Consider the following 16,614-nt stretch of genomic DNA (forward strand, 5'->3'; position numbering starts at 1 on the left):
TGGAAAACTGCAAATGTAACATCACTATTTAAAAAAGGAGGCAGACAAAAATCAGGAAACTATAGACCAATTAGCCTAACATCTATGGTTGGGAAGATGTTGGAGTCCATTATTAAAGAAGCAGTAGCAGGACATTTGGAAAAGCAAAATTCGGTCAGGCAGAGTCAGCATGGATTTATGAAGGGGAAATCATGTTTGACAAATTAGTTAGAATACTTTGAGGATGTAACGAACAGGGTGGATAAAGGGGAACCAGTGGATGTGGCGTATTTGGACTTCCAGAAGTCATTTGACAAGGTGCCATATAAAAGGTTACTGCACAAGATAAAAGTTCATTGGGTTGGGGGTAATATATTAGCATGGATAGAGGATTGGCTAACAAACAGAAAACAGAGAGTCGGGATAAATGGTTCATTCTCGGGTTTGGCAATCAGTAACCAGTGGGATGCTGCAGAGATCAGTGCTGGGACCCCAACTATTTTTACAATCTATATTAACGATTTGGAGGAAGGGATTGGGTGTAATGTAGCCAAGTTTGCCGACGATACAAAGATGGGAGGAAAAGCAATGTGTGAGCAGAACACAAAAAATCTGCAAAAGGACATAGACAGGCTAAGTGAGTGGGCAAAAATTTGGCAGATGGAGTATAATGTTGGAAAGTATGAGGTCATGCACTTTGGGCAGATGGAGTATAATGTTGGAAAGTATGAGGTCATGCACTTTGGCAGGAAAAATCAAAGAGCAAGTTATTATTTAAATGGAGGAAGATTGCAAAGTGCTGCAGTACAGCGGGACCTGGGGATACTTGTGCATGAAACACAAAAGTTAGTACGCAGGTACAGCAAGTGATCAGGAAGGCCAATGGAATCTTGGCCTTTATTGCAAAGGGAATGGAGTATAAAAGCAGGGAAGTCTTGCTGCAGTTGTACAGGGTATTGGTGAGGCCACACCTGGAATACTGTGTGCAGTTTTGCTTTCCATATTTATGAAAGGATATACTTGCTTTGGAGGCAGTTCAGAGAAGGTTCACTAGGTTGATTCCAGAGATGAGGGGGTTGACTTATGAGGAAAGGTTGAGTAGGTTGGGCCTCTACTCATTGGAATTCAATAGAATGGGAGGTGATCTTATCGAAACGTATAAGATTATGAGGGGGCTTGACAAGGTGGATGCAGAGAGGATGTTTCCACTGATAGGGGAGACTAGAACTAGAGGGCATGATCTTAGAATAAGGGGCCTCCCATTTAAAACTGAGATGAGCAGAAATTTCTTCTCTCAGAGGGTTGTAAATCTGTGGAATTTGCTGCCTCAGAGAGCTGTGGAAGCTGGGAAATTGAATAAATTTAAGACAGAAATAGACAGTTTCTTAAACGATAAAGGAATAAAGGATTATGGAGAGCGGGCAAGGAGTGGACCTGAATCCATGATCGGATCAGCAATGATCGTATTAAATGGCGGAGCCGGCTCGAGGGGCAGTATGGCCGACTCCTGCTCCGATTTCTTATGTTCTTATGTACATTATCACATCCCAATCTCATTAGCCATCCCTCACAAGCATATCTGAGCAAGCATACCAACTAACAACACACAAGGGTAGGCACTTGTGTGTTTTTGCCAATGTTCGTGTAAAGTTTCTGTTAATATGTTGTCAAATATCGAAATCTTTATTTTCAATACTTTGCCTTATTGGACAGATTTGTGTGCAGCTTTGGAAGTGGCTTCGTGAGTTGCAGTGAATGGTGAGACATAAGGGTACCTCCTGCAATGGTGATGAGTGTGAAAGGAATGGCTTGGGCATTGTTGGGATGCTTTATGGTGTTGGTGTGGGGTGGTGCCAACCTGGTGCATCGTGTGGCAGCCAGGGTGTACAGCGGTCAAGTGAAGTCAATCTGGCCACGGTGAGACCATTCCTGGCATCCCGGGCAGCAATGTGGTCGGGTGCTGATGGCCTGTGTCCTGTGTAGCATCAGTTGATTGGGGAGAAGGTTGGTGGTGTTGTTGGTGCTGCTGGTGTGCCCGCTGCTGCTGGTGTTGGGGTTGATTGACGTGGATTTCTGAGGACCAAGGTAAGATCGTTTCAAGGGCACCGATGCTGATGTAATAGATGGCAGGTGAGGTTGAGATGACAGAATCAATCTGTCAGTGGTGAGAGAGGTTGTTCCAACGAGGTGACACTGGATTGATCCAAGGACTTGCAACCTGCATAAAGGTCATTGTGGCTTCCAAATGCAGTATGCAAGAGGTTCTGATCTTGGATAGTGAACAGCTGTGAAATGAGAGCTTTTATAGCACACTTGCAGCTGTCAGGTAATGAAATGAATTTATGTTGACACAACTCCCGCGTTCTTGCCTGACGTGATCCCTGAGCCGTAACACCCCTTGTAGAAAATCTGGAAAAATGGTAAGGTGACCTCCAAATTGTGTTTAATAGCATTTTAAAAAGGTCATACTGCCCTAAATTGACTCCCCTGCCGCTGCGTGCCAGGTCTGTTCAGCATTGACCACCCAACACCTGGTAAAGTAGCACGGAGGCGGGTTGACAGCGGGGTCCTAACTCACTGGCAATCATTTCAAATTTTCACAGCTGACCCGCCTCCGATCCCATCCTCTGAGCACCGGCAAATATCCGGCCGTAGACACACACATCATGCACATACATGTACATATTCACAAGTACGGAGACACACACACCAGTTATAATGGGTGACTTTAATATGCACATAGATTGGGCTAGCCAAACTGGAAGCAATACGGTGGAGGAGGATTTCCTGGAGTACATAAGGGATGGTTTTCTAGACCAATATTTCGAGGAACCAACTAGGGGGGAGGCCATCTTAGACTGGGTGTTGTGTAATGAGAGAGGATTAATTAGCAATCTCATTGTGCGAGGCCCCTTGGGGAAGAGTGACCATAATATGGTGGAATTCTGCATTAGGATGGAGAATGAAACAGTTAATTCAGAGACCATGGTCCAGAACTTAAAGAAGGGTAACTTTGAAGGTATAAGGCGTGAATTGGCTAGGATAGATTGGCGAATGATACTTAAGGGGTTGACTGTGGATGGGCAATGGCAGACATTTAGAGACCGCATGGATGAATTACAACAATTGTACATTCCTGTCTGGCGTAAAAATAAAAAAGGGAAGGTGGCTCAACCGTGGCTATCTAGGGAAATCAGGGATAGTATTAAAGCCAAGGAAGTGGCATACAAATTGGCCAGAATTGGCAGCGAACCCGGGGACTGGGAGAAATTTAGAACTCAGCAGAGGAGGACAAAGGGTTTGATTAGGGCAGGGAAAATGGAGTACGAGAAGACGCTTGCAGGGAACATTAAGGCGGATTGCAAAAGTTTCTATAGATATGTAAAGAGAAAAAGGTTAGTAAAGACAAACGTAGATCCCCTGCAGTCAGAATCAGGGGAAGTCATAACGGGGAACAAAGAAATGGCAGACCAATTGAACAAGTACTTTGGTTCGGTATTCACTAAGGAGGACACAAACAACCTTCCTGATATAAAATGGGTCAGAGTGTCTAGTAAGGAGGAGGAACTGAGGGAAATCTTTATTAGTCGGGAAATTGTGTTGGGGAAATTGATGGGATTGAAGGCCGATAAATCCCCAGGGCCTGATGGACTGCATCCCAGAGTACTTAAGGAGGTGGCCTTGGAAATAGCGAATGAATTGACAGTCATTTTCCAACATTCCATTGACTCTAGATCAGTTCCTATTGAGTGGAGGGTAGCCAATGTAACCCCACTTTTTAAAAAAGGAGGGAGAGAGAAAACAGGGAATTATAGACCGGTCAGCCTGACCTCAGTAGTGGATAAAATGATGGAATCAATTATTAAGGATGTCATAGCAGCGCATTTGGAAAATGGTGACATGATAGGTCCAAGCCAGCATGGATTTGTGAAAGGGAAATCATGCTTGACAAACCTTCTGGAATTTTTTGAGGATGTTTCCAGTAAAGTGGACAAAGGAGAACCAGTTGATGTGGTATATTTGGACTTTCAGAAGGCTTTCGACAAGGTCCCACACAAGAGATTAATGTGCAAAGTTAAAGCACATGGGATTGGGGGCAGTGTGCTGACGTGGATTGAGAACTGGTTGTCAGACAGGAAGCAAAGAGTAGGAGTAAATGGGTACTTTTCAGAATGGCAGGCAGTGACTAGTGGGGTACCGCAAGGTTCTGTGCTGGGGCCCCAGCTGTTTACATTGTACATTAATGATTTAGACGAGGGGATTAAATGTAGTATCTCCAAATTTGCGGATGACACTAAGTTGGGTGGCAGTGTGAGCTGCGAGGAGGATGCTATGAGGCTGCAGAGTGACTTGGATAGGTTAGGTGAGTGGGCAAATGAATGGCAGATGAAGTATAATGTGGATAAATGTGAGGTTATCCACTTTGGTGGTAAAAACAGAGAGACAGACTATTATCTGAATGGTGACAGATTAGGAAAAGGGAAGGTGCAACGAGACCTGGGTGTGATGGTACATCAGTCATTGAAGGTTGGCATGCAGGTACAGCAGACGGTTAAGAAAGCAAATGGCATGTTGGCCTTCATAGCGAGGGGATTTGAGTACAGGGGCAGGGGCTACAGTTGTACAGGGCCTTGGTGAGGCCACACCTGGAGTATTGTGTACAGTTTTGGTCTCCTAACTTGAGGAAGGACATTCTTGCTATTGAGGGAGTGCAGCGAAGATTCACCAGACTGATTCCTGGGATGGTGGGACTGACCTATCAAGAAAGACTGGATCAACTGGGCTTGTATTCACTGGTGTTCAGAAGAATGAGAGGGGACCTCATAGAAACGTTTAAAGTTCTGACGGGTTTAGACAGGTTAGATGCAGGAAGAATGTTCCCAATGTTGGGGAAGTCCAGAACCAGGGGTCACAGTCTAAGGATAAGGGGTAAGCCATTTAGGACCAAGATGAGGAGAAACTTCTTCACCCAGAGAGTGGTGAACCTGTGGAATTCTCTACCACAGAAAGTAGTTGAGGCCAATTCACTAAATATATTCAAAAGGGAGTTAGATGAAGTCCTTACTACTCGGGGGATCAAGGGGTATGGCGAGAAAGCAGGAAGGGGGTACTGAAGTTTCATGTTCAGCCATGAACTCATTGAATGGTGGTGCAGGCTAGAAGGGCTGAATGGCCTACTCCTGCACCTATTTTCTATGTTTCTATGTTTCTATGTAGTACACTCATGCATATGCATGCAGACATACCCCTGTACACACTGTGTATACACACACACTCACACACATGCACAGCATCAATATGTTCCTGTATGGCTATGTTTCCATTTCAGTAAAAGTTACTGGACACAATCCACAGTTTAAAGTAAAAATGCTCTGATGACTTGGCCCTTGGGGATCATTGAGCTGCCAAGTTTGTTTTCGCCGTGCTCTGGATAGTTATTTATTTTTTCATTTGTGGTCAGAAATGGGTGCAGCTGAGCTCGTGATTGCTGGCTCCTTCAGGCTGTCTGAACCTCGGCTCCACCACAACAACAGTGCTGGTGCCCACGACCACTCTGATTCCTGCCCTTTGACAACAGCCGACCACTGTCTAGACAAGGCAGTGTTTCTGGGGCTTGAAACTACTGCAGGATGGCGTGTTGCAAAGGGGAGTGCATGCCTGCACGGCTCTGGAGTACTGCTTTCACATAAACTACACCTGAGTGATTTAGCTGATCCTGCCCAGCAGCAACATAGTCCAGCAAACTACAGGAATCAGTAATAAATCATGGACACGTAAGGGCCGTTTCTCACTGTGCTTGCATTGCTGTCGGCTCCACATCAGAGGCACCTATTATAGTCCCATTGCCCTGCTGCCCTGCTGCCCCGCGCCCCCCCTGGGCCCCTTTTAATGGTTTTCATCAATGGGGGTCAAAATTCCTAAAAGGAGGAAGGTGCAAATAAGGTGGATCACCCCTAGGGTAGGGGCAGGAATTTCGGATGGAGCCCAGGTCCGCCGGATGTCAGTCCCAAGTAGGTTTCATCCTAAATTTTGATCAGTCGGGGGTGGGGTGGTGGGAGCTCAGGTGAATCAATCTTCCGCAGCCATCTTTGTGGGCATGTTGGGGGGTGGTGTCGGTTGACGCGTTTCATGGCTGCGCTGGAAATTCCGACCAGCACGCTCTCCGATAGACCCAATGTAACTTGTGCCTGCTGAGAACAGGCATGGGACCCAGACCGGGCACTAAAAAGGCTCCAAATCTGGCTGAAACAAAGGTCTCTGAGGGGATTGATGACCTTTGAACTAATGGCCCTTTGTTCCTTTAGAAGCTTGGAGGGGAAAAATAGCTTGCCTTTTATCGCCGATCATTCCCGGGTCTCGGTCCTCAGCTGTCAGAGTGGCAGGTTGCCGCGGTGACAAACATCGGCACTGCAGGGCAAGTGGCTCTGTCGAGCATCTACAGGTGCGGGTCGACCAGCCCTTACTGTGGAAGTGAGCCTGTCCCTAACACTTGGGACAGGGTGAGTCCCAGGGCATAGTGGCAACCGGAAGCCCCAAACCACTGGACTTCCACAGTGGTGGAGCAGGGGATCCTAGAATATCGGACCCCTGAGTGTTTATCTGACTACCTCTTAAACATGCTTTGTTGATGCCGCCTGCCCTCGACATGATCATGGAGATCAGGGTGGACTAGAGAGAGCCTTGTTTTGAGTGCCCTTTTCATGAGCAGTTCGGCAGGGGGAACCCCGGTGAGTGAGTGGGGTCTTGTGCGGTAGCTGAGCAGGACTCAGGACTCGGGAAAGTGTTTCAAGCTTTGCTTGATGGTTTGTACTGCCCGTTCTGCCTGGTCGTTAGATGCGTACTTGAACGGGGCAAATGTGACGTGCTTGATCCCATTGCGGGTCATGAATTCCTTGAATTCTGCACTGGTGAAGCACGGCCCATTGTCGCTGACAAGGACACCAGGCAGGCCGTGCGTGGCAATCATGGCTCGTAGATTTTCGATGGTGGCAGTGGACGTTCTTACAGACATTATTACACACTCAATCCACTTTGAATAAGCATCCACAACAACCAAAAACATTTTGCCTAGAAACGGGCCAGCGAAGTCAACGTGGATCCTAGACCACGGTTTGGAGGGCCATGATCACAAACTTAGCGTTGCCTCCCTGGGTGCATTGCTCAGTTAGAACAAGTGTTGCATTGGTGCACGCAAGACTCCAAATCTGAGTCGATGCCGGGCCACCACATATGGGATCTGGCTATAGCTTTCATCATTACTATGCCTGGGTGGGTACTGTGTAGGTCACGTATGAATGTTTCCCTGCCTTTCTTGGGCAAAACCACGCAATTACTCCACAAAAGACAGTCCGCCTGCATGGACATTTCATCGTTACGCCGCTGGAATGACTTGATCTCTTCAAGCATCTCCGCTGGGACGCTGGACCAGCTCCCATGGAGGACACAGTTTTTTTTACAAGTGACAGTAAAGGATCCTGGCTGGTCCAGGTCCTGATCTGGCGGGCCGTAACGAGTGATTTTTCGTTTTCAAATGCATCCATCACCAAGAGCAAGTCTGCAGGCTGTGCCATTTCCACCCCGGTGGTGGGCAATGGTAGCTGACTGAGAGCATCAGCGCAGTTCTCTGTGCCTGGTCTGTGGCGAATTACATAGTTATATGCAGACAGCGTGAGCGCCCATCTTTGGATGCGAGCAGAGGCATTGGTATTAATCCTTTTGCTCTCTGAGAATAGCAATATGAGCAGCTTATGGTCAGTTTCTAACTCGAACTTAAGCCCAACAGATATTAGTGCATTTTCTTGCATGCCAGAGCTTCTTTTTCAATCATGCTGTAGGCCCTTTCGGCCTTGGACAATTTCCTAGGGGTGATCCACCTTATTTGTACGAAGACGCATCGCAAGCTAGCACTAAACATTTACATGGGTCATACAGAACAAGCAGTTTGTTGGAACATAACAGATTTCTGGCTTTCTCAAAAGCAGTCTCTTGTGATTTCCCCCATACCAACATGTGTAGAGGTTCCAGCAAGGTGCTTAACCCGGGTAGGAAATTACCAAAATAATTGTGAAGTCTCAGGAACAACCGCAGCTCCGTCACGCTCTGTGGTCCCGGACGTTCTTGACGGCCTCCGTCTTAGCGTTGGTGGGTCTGATGCCGTCTGCCGCGATTCTTCTCCCTAAGAACTCGATCTCTGGCGCCAGGAAAACACACTTCGAGCGTTTCAACCTGAGTCCCACATGATCTAGCCGACTTAGAACCTCTTCCAGGTTCTGCAAGTGTTCGATGGTGTCCCGACCTGTGATCAATATGTCGTCCTGGAAAACCACAGTGCGCGGAACCAACTTTAACAGACTCTCCATGTTCCTTTGAAAAATACCCGTGGCCAATCGAATCCCAAACGGGCATTGATTGTAGATGAACAGACCTTTGTGCGTGTTGATGCAGGTGAGGCCTTTCGAAGATTCCGCCAGCTCCTGCGTCATGTAGGCCAACTTGGTGAACGTCTTCCCTCCTGCCAGTGTCGCAAATAGGTCGTCTGCCTTGGATAGTGGGTACTGGTCCTGCAGCGAAAAACGGTTAATCGTTACTTTATAGCCCGCACAAATTCTGACTGTGCCATCGCCCTTGAGAACCGGAACAATCGGACTGGCCCACTCATTGAACTCAACCGGCGCGATGATGGCCCTCGTTGCAGCCTGTCCAGTTCGATCTCCACTTTCTCTCGCAGCGTGTATGGCACCACATATGTGATGGATGGGTCATGTATCGGGAATCAAGTGGATCTGCACCTTCGCCACAGAGAAATTTCCGATGCCTGGCTCAAACAATGACGGAAACTTGCTCAAAACCTGGGCATTTGAGGCATCGTCAATGGACGAAAGCCCTCGGATGTCATCCCAGTTCTAGCGGATTTTTCCCAACCAGCTTCTGCCGAACAGTGTGGGGTCTTCTCCTGGTACAATCCATAGTGGTAGTTTCTGCACCACTCCATCATAGGAGACTTTTACAGCTGTACTGCCAATCACAGGGATCAGCTCTTTAGTGTAAGTTCTCAGCTTGGTATGAATAGTGCTCAGCTTGGGCCTGTGTGCCTTGTTGCACCACAGCCTCTCGAAAGCCTTTTTGCTCATGATAGACTGACTCGCACCCGTGTCCAATTTCATGGATACTGGAATTCTGTTCATTTCACACTATCGGTGGACATTTCGTGGTGAAGATGTCTACCCCATACACTTCTGCCTCCTCAGTTTGAGTCTCTACTTTAGTTTGATCCGCCATGGATCGGTCTTCCTCTGCAACGTGGTGGTTTGCAGGGTTTGCAGCTTGTCTGCCCATTCGCTGGAGGTGTCCTATTTTTTTTTTAAATTCGTGGCCAATCTTTCCAATTCTTTGTCAGATTACAAACGCCAGAGGTCACCTTGCACACATCAAGGATCACTCTGCGCCAATGCTCTTAGCCAAAAGGCTTAGAGCCACTGCACCGTTCCTGGAAGTACTGCAATACCAGGTTCGTGCCATGGAGGTGGATGGGTCAGGCCCCCCACACACCTCCATGGAGGTGGATGGGTCAAACCACCCCACCCACCTCCTATTTCCAAAAAGCATAGGAGAATCACCTTCCTGATCCAGGGAGAACCACGTTGGGGTCATGGTTACTCCCCTGTCAGGTCAGTTACACATGATCTTAGCCAAAAGGCCGAGAAGCGATAAGGTGTCCTATTGTTCCACAGCCTTTGCACGCATAGTGTTTGAAGCAGCATTAATGATCACCTCCGCAGCGCCAACAAGGTGTTAATTGCCTCACATTCACACTTGATGGCGGACTCTGAGTCATCTGAGGTCGTGCAGCTGCAGGCGTGTACATTCTGCCATATGCATTCCTGCCTGAAAACGACGTTACTTTGTGTACAGTACTTGCCGATGCATCTTTATGCTGCGAAATTTGTTTGGTGTTACCGCTGGTGGACATAAATGCCTGGGCTATCATTATGGCTTTGCTCAGATTCTGTTTCAACAGTCAATAGTTTGCGAAGGATAACCTCATGGCCAATGCCAAGCACAAAAAAGTTTCTTAGCATTTGCTCCAGGAATCCACCGAATTCTCAATGTCCTGCAAGGCACCTTAGTTCGGCGACGTAGCTCACCACCTCCTGGCCTTCAGACCGTTGACATGTATAAAATCGATACCTTGCCATCAGAACGCTCTCCTTTGGATTTAGGTGCTCTCGGACCAGCGTACACAGTTCTTCATACGATTTGGTTGTTGGTTTCACTGGAGCAAGAAGATTCTTCATGAGGCCATAGGTTGTTGCCCCGCAGACAGTGAGGAGGATCGCCCTTCGTTTGGCAGCGTTCTCATTCCTTCCAGCTCGTTGGCCACGAAGTATTGGTTGAGTCACTCCATGAAGGCTTCCCAATCGTCACCTTCTGAGAATTTCTCCAGGATACCGACATTTCCCTGCATTTTCGCGTGATGGTTCGTTATCTATTACTCGTCGCCAGTTGATATGCCTCTAATAAAGCAATGTGACTGAGTACTGTAAACTTGAGTAAGTGTGACCTTAGTCTCTTTATTCTGACTCCAGAGTGCCGGCACAGCATGGGAGGCCCGCTTATACACAGTGCTCCCAAGGGATGCTGGGATCCCTTGGGACTCCAACAGATGCAATCTCTAGTGGCGGTAAAATACTGGTTACATGGTGTTGCATACATAACAGCTGTCATTATGGTAACTTTGTCAGTGCCCACTCCTCTTTGTTCTGTACCTAAATAGGAATGAAAAATTTACATTTGGTGTACGAGAAAGAACATGGTCCACACATCAGTGCATATAGAATACAGTCCACACATCAGTGCATATAGAATACAGTCCACATATCAGTGCATATAGAATACAGTCCACATATCAGTGCATATAGAATACAGTCCACACATCAGTGCATATAGAATACAGTCCACACATCAGTGCATATAGAATACAGTCCACATATCAGTGCATATAGAATACAGTCCACACATCAGTGCAAATAGAATACAGTCTAATCAAATTTAGGAATAATGTGGAAAATGGACACAGGTGCCTCATTTCAATATTAATATGAGGCCTGTGGGTCGCCTAAAAAAAGGGTTTGACCAATTTAGCATTTGGTGTCATATTTGACCCTGAAATGAGCTTCCAACCACATATCCACACCATAAGTAAGACCTATTTCCACCTCCGTAACATCGCCTGTCTCCGCCCCTGCCTCCGCTCAAACCCTGCTGCTGAAACCCTAGACTTGACTATTCCAACACACTCCTGGCTGGCCTCCCATGTTCTACCCTACATAAACTTGAGGTCATCCAAAGCTCGGCTGCCCATGTTCTAACTCACACCGACTCCTGTTCACCCATAACCCCCATGCTCGCTGACCTACATTGGCTCCCAGTTAAGCAGCGGCTCAATTTCAAAATTCTTATAATTGTTTTGGAATCCTTCCATGGCCTCTCCCCTTCTTATCTTGTACTCCTCCAGCCCCACAACTCCCCTGAGATATCTGCGCTCCTCTAATTCTGCCCTTTTGAGCATCCCTGATTATAATCGCTCAACCATTGGTGGCAGTGCCTTCTGTAATGTATTTGCTTCATGGGTTCTTTGCTTAAGAATTCATAGCAACACATTGCTATTAAGAACTAGTTGGTTTATTAACAAAGGTTTAACAATCACACTACACTTTACCAGTTCATCCACCAGGCTCACAACCACCTGCCTCATCATGGATCCCCTGAACCCAACTGGCTGGGGTTTTATTGTGATCATCACGTGGCTGGCTAAGGCACTTCCAACTCAACAGCTCAACAAACCTGTGAGCATACTCACAGGCGCATACATTACATCTTCTATTGCCTAGGCTCTATGATCCCTAACCCTAAGCTCTGGAATTCCCTGCCTAAACTAAATCATGTGGTTGGGGGGGGGGGTTTAGTGAGCAGAAATGAAAACATCAAAGAGAAAGGAGAAGGTAATAGTGAAGGGTAGCGATAGGGGGAATGAAAACCAGAATGTGACAGGAAGGGACAGAGCATATTAACATAAGAGTGCATCAGAAAGTGGGGTCAGAGTATGGAAAAATGGTAAAAAGACAATATTAAAAGCTCTTCATCTGAATACATGCAGCATTCGCAACAAGATAGACAAATTGGCAGCACAAATAGAAAAAAATGGGTATGATCTGATAATCATTACAGAGACTTGGTTGCAAGGTGACTAAGACTGGGAACGGAATATTCAGGGGTATTTGACATTTCAGATGGTTAGATAGAAAGGAAAAGGAGATGGGATAACTCTGATAATAAAGGATGAGATCAGTGCAGTAATGAGAAATGCTATTGGCTCAGAAGATCAAGATGTAGAATCAGTTTGGGTAGAGATAAGAAATAATAAGGGAAATAAGTCATTGGTGGGTGTAGTCTATAGGCCCCCTAACTGTAGTTACACTGTAGGACAGAGTATAAATCAAGAAATAATGGAGGCTTCTAAGAAAGGTACTGCAATAATCACAGGCGATTTTAATCTTCATATAGATTGGACAAAGCAAATTGGCAAAGGTAGCCTTGAGGAGGAGTTCATAGTGTGTATTCGGGATGGTTTCTTAGAATAATACGTTGTGGAACCAACCAGGGAGTGGGCTATTTTAGATCTGGTAATGTGTAATGAGACTGGATTAATTAATGATCTCATAGTAAAGGATCCTCTCGGGAAGGGTGATAATAGCACGTTAGAATTTCAAATTCAGTTTGAAGGTGAGAAACTTGGGTCTCAAACTAGTGACCTGAACTTAAATAAAGGCAATTACAAAGGTATGGAGGCAGAGTTGGCTAAAGTGGACTGGGAAAATATATTAAAGGGCAAAACGATCATCATCATCATAGGCGGTCCCTCGTATCGAGGATGACTTGCTTCCACGTCAAAAAGGGATGAATTCTCAGGTGTTACAATGAAGGACCTAATATTCCAGATTCCGAACTACATATTGAAGGGTGGAAGATGTCTATGCGTGGATATTTTTAACGCGCGGTGGCTGGTGTGCAACAGACCTAGTGCGCGCACATATTGCAGTGTGGGCTGGCCCGTGCTGCCCCTGGGCCCTCGCCTCTTCTGGGTCCTGAACTCACGCCTCTCCTGGGCCCCGATCACGTCACTCCACGATCTCTCGCTGCTCCCGCGCCCCGACCTCACCGCTTTTGCTGTACCTGCCCACGCTCCAATCAGCGAGCTGGATTTTGGTGACGTCTAGTCCAGTCGCCCACTTCATAGCCATCACTCTCCAGCATGCGCTGCACCTTGAAAACTCGTGAACCTACTATCAGCAAGGGCAGACATCGATGACGAGGTCCAACACTGCCTCCAGTGTGTCAGTGTAGCCTTCAGTTGCCCTACGTCTGGAGTCGATCACACTATACTCAACTGCACTGTTCTGTCCACCGCGGTAGATAAGCAGTGGGAGGCAATTAAGGCGATATTTCATACTCTCAGTGAAGATGTATCCCAGTGAGAAAGAAAGCTTCTAAGTGAAAGATGAACCATCCGTGGCTAATTGAGGGTTAAGGATGGTATCAAACTGAAAACAAAGGCATACAATGTTGCCAAGATTAGTGGTAGGCCATAGGATTTGGAAATTTGTCGAAACCAGCAATGGATGATTAAAAAAATAATAAAAAGAGAGAAGATAGATTATGAGCGTAAGCTAGCAAGAAATATAAAAACATATATTAAGAGATTCTACAGGTATACAGAAAGGAAGAGAGTAGCTAAAGTAAACGTTGGTCCCTTAGAGGATGAGACTGGGGAATTAACAATGGGAAACAGGGAAATGGCAGAGACTTTGAACAAATATTTTGTATTGATCTTCACGGTAGAAGACACTAAAATCATCCCAATAATAGATAATCAAGGGGCTATAGAGCGGGGGAACTTAAAACTATCACTATCACAAGAGAAAAATTACTAGGCAAACTAATGGGACTAAAGGTGGACAAGTCCCCTGGACCTGATGGCCTGCATCCTAGGGTCTTAAAAGGAGTGGCTGCAGAAATAGTAGATGCATTGCTTGTAATCTACCAAAATTCCCTGGATTCTGGAGAGGTCACAGCAGATTTGAACACCGCAAATGTATTTAAGAAAGGAGGGAGACAGAAAGCAAGAAACTATAGAATAATTAGCCCAACATCTGTCATTAGGAAAATGCTGGAGTCCATTATTAAGGAAGCAATAGCAGGACATTTAGAAAATCATAATGCAGTCAAGCAGAGTCAACATGGTTTTATGAAAAGGAAATCATGTTTGACAAATTTGCTAGAGTTCTTTGAGGATGTAATGAGCAGGGTAGATAAAGGGGAACCAGTAGATGTAGTGTATTTGGATTTGCAGAAGGCATTCGATAAGGTGCCACATAAAAGCTCACAGAGTTGGGGTAATATATTACCATGGATAGAGGATTGGCTAACTAACAGAAAACAGAGAGTCGGGATAAATGATTCATTGTCAAGTTGGCAAATTGTAACTAGTGAGGTGCCACAGGGATCAGTGCTGGGGCCTCAACTATTTACAATCTATATTAATGATTTAGATGAAGGGACCGAGTGTAATATAGCCAAATTTGTTGACGATACAAAGATAGGTGGGAAAGCAAGTTGTGAGGAGGACACAAAGAATCTACAAAAGGATATAGATAGGTTAAGTGAGTGGGCAAAAATTTGGCAGGTGGAGTATAATGTGGGAAAATGTGAGGTTATCCACATTGGTAGGAAAAATAAAAAAGTAAATGATTATTTAAAGGGGCATAAATTACAAAATGCTGCGATGCAGAGGGATCTGGGGGTCCTTGAGCATGAAAATACAAAAAGTTAGCATGCAGATACAGCAGGTACTTAGGAAGGCAAATGGAATGTTGGCCTTTATTGCAATGGGGATGGAGTATAAAAGTAGGGAAGTCTTGCTACAACTGTTGGTGAGACCACACCTGGAGTACTGCATACAGTTTTGGTCTCCTTATTTAAGGAGGGATATATTTGCTTTGGAGGCAGTTCACTAGGTTGATTCGTGAGATGAAGGGGTTCTCTTATGAAGAAAGGTTGAGCAGGTTGGGCCTATACTCATTGGAGTTTAGAAGGATGAGAGGTGATCTTATTGAAATGTATAAGATTATGATGGGGCTTGACAGGGTAGATGCAGAGAGGATGTTTTCCCTCGTGAGGAAATCTAAAACTAGGGGGCATTGTTTCAGAATAAGGGGTCGCCCATTTAAAACTGAGTTGAGGAAGAATTTCTTCTCTCAGAACGTCGTGAATCTTTGGAATTCTCTGCCCCAGAGAGCTGTGGAGGCTGGGTCTTTGAATATATTTAAGGTGGAGATAGACAGATTTTTGAACGATAAGGGGGTCGTGGGTTCTGTGGAGCGGGTAGGGAAGTGGAGTTGAGGCCAAGATCAGATCAGCCATGATCTTATTGAATGGTGGAGCAGGCTCGAGGGGCCAAATTGCCTAATCCTGCTCCTATTTCTTATGTTCTTATGTAAACCTCTCCGCCTCTCCACCTCTCTTTCCGCCGTTAAGACATTCCTTAAATCCTACCTCTTTGACCAAGCTTTTGGTCATCTGTGCTAATTTCTCCTTATGTGGCTTGATGTTAAATTTTGACGTGTAACATTCCTCTGAAGCGCCTTAACTACATTAAAGGTGCTATATAAATACACGTCGTTGTGGCCAAATGCCCTTGCAGGTCGGGAGCAGACCTGTTAAACTGGTTATTGTTTTGGTTGTTATATGCAACAATGTTAAATTGAACTGTCTCTATCTGAATGTGTTTTTTTTCTCATTTCTTTACTTGCTGACTATGTCTCAGCTCGGAACTAATCCAGTGAATATGGTAACATTATTTCCATGACGCTCTCCCTCTGTTGGATGCATGTGGCATTACATTACGTAGTCTTAAACCCGACAGTAAAAACTCCACGACCTCAGGAAGTTCCAAAAATACTTGGCAGCCAATGAAGTACTTTTGAAATGTAGTCACTGTTATAATGGTAGCCAATTTACACATAGCAATCTCTCACAATCAGCAATGTGATAATGACCAAACAATCGGTTTTTTAAATTATTTTGGTTGAAGAATAAATATTGCGGATTGAGTACTCGCCTGCTCCTCTGTGATAGTGACGGGTGGGATCTTTTACGGACGTGTTTATTCACACTAGCAAAATGCTCTGGTTGGCTCTCAATTGGCTCTCCCTCCCTCCACCACCCCCATCCCCAGCCTCTCTCTTACCCCGCGCCCCCGCCCCATCCTCTCTCTGCCCCCAGTCTCTTCCTCTCCCACCTCCGGTTTTCTCTCCCACAGGAGGCTGCAAAATTGTCCGTGTAGATAATCACATCAATGTTCTAGGCAAAAGTCCTGAAGATAATCCAAAAGCTAGACCCACGTGGTATAGCTCTTTGCCGGCACAGCTCCCCACTGTGGCTGTCAGGTTCGAGGAGTCTGCGCATGCGTACGCCTCGGGGAGCAAGTCCCAGGTGGGCAGAGGAAACATTTCAAGGACACCCTCAAAGCCTCCTTGATAAAGTACAACATCCTCACCGACACCTGGGAATCCCTGG

General features: G+C 45.9%; 1 protein-coding gene and 1 pseudogene across 3 annotated transcripts in view; one reads left to right on the forward strand and one right to left on the reverse strand.

Annotated features, from left to right (window-relative positions):
• LOC139267426 (TOG array regulator of axonemal microtubules protein 2-like) overlaps positions 1-16,614 on the forward strand; it is a 191,086-nt gene that overhangs the window by 92,182 nt on the left and 82,290 nt on the right. The gene's annotated exons all lie outside the window — the stretch shown is intronic.
• On the reverse strand, positions 9,451-9,688 carry LOC139267530 (U2 spliceosomal RNA; annotated as a pseudogene).

The sequence above is a fragment of the Pristiophorus japonicus genome, chromosome 7, assembly GCF_044704955.1.
Source record: "Pristiophorus japonicus isolate sPriJap1 chromosome 7, sPriJap1.hap1, whole genome shotgun sequence".
Classification (NCBI taxonomy): domain Eukaryota; kingdom Metazoa; phylum Chordata; class Chondrichthyes; family Pristiophoridae; genus Pristiophorus; species Pristiophorus japonicus.